Raw genomic sequence first — 408 nt, forward strand, 5'->3', positions numbered from 1 at the left:
CTATTCCCATTTTACAGTAGAGGAAACGGGGGCACCTGATGGCTAACTGACGTGCCTCAATCCAAGGCAGGGTTTGAGCCCACGCAGACTGGCCCTGCTCGGTGATGTCGCAGAGAGGAAACACGAGGGACGGATGGAAGGGCCACGTTCCCTGCCAAGACTTCTCTGGGATCCCTGGCCCTTTGGGGCGCAGCGGCTCGGCCCCGGCAGCCCGCACGGGGGCGCTGTGGGCACGTGGTGCGGGATCGGGCTGTGAGCCCCGCAGTCGAGGGGACCTAGAGGCGGACGCCAGGTGTCACCCAGCTGGGGCTGCAGGTGCAGAGTCCGGCCGCGGGGAGGGGGTGGAGCCGGCAGCGTGGCGGCGAAGGGGCGATGGGATGGAGGCAGGCGCGCGGAGGGCGGGGAAGA

This window comes from Equus asinus, chromosome 27 (genome assembly GCF_041296235.1).
Source record: "Equus asinus isolate D_3611 breed Donkey chromosome 27, EquAss-T2T_v2, whole genome shotgun sequence".
NCBI classification, from domain to species: Eukaryota; Metazoa; Chordata; class Mammalia; order Perissodactyla; family Equidae; genus Equus; species Equus asinus.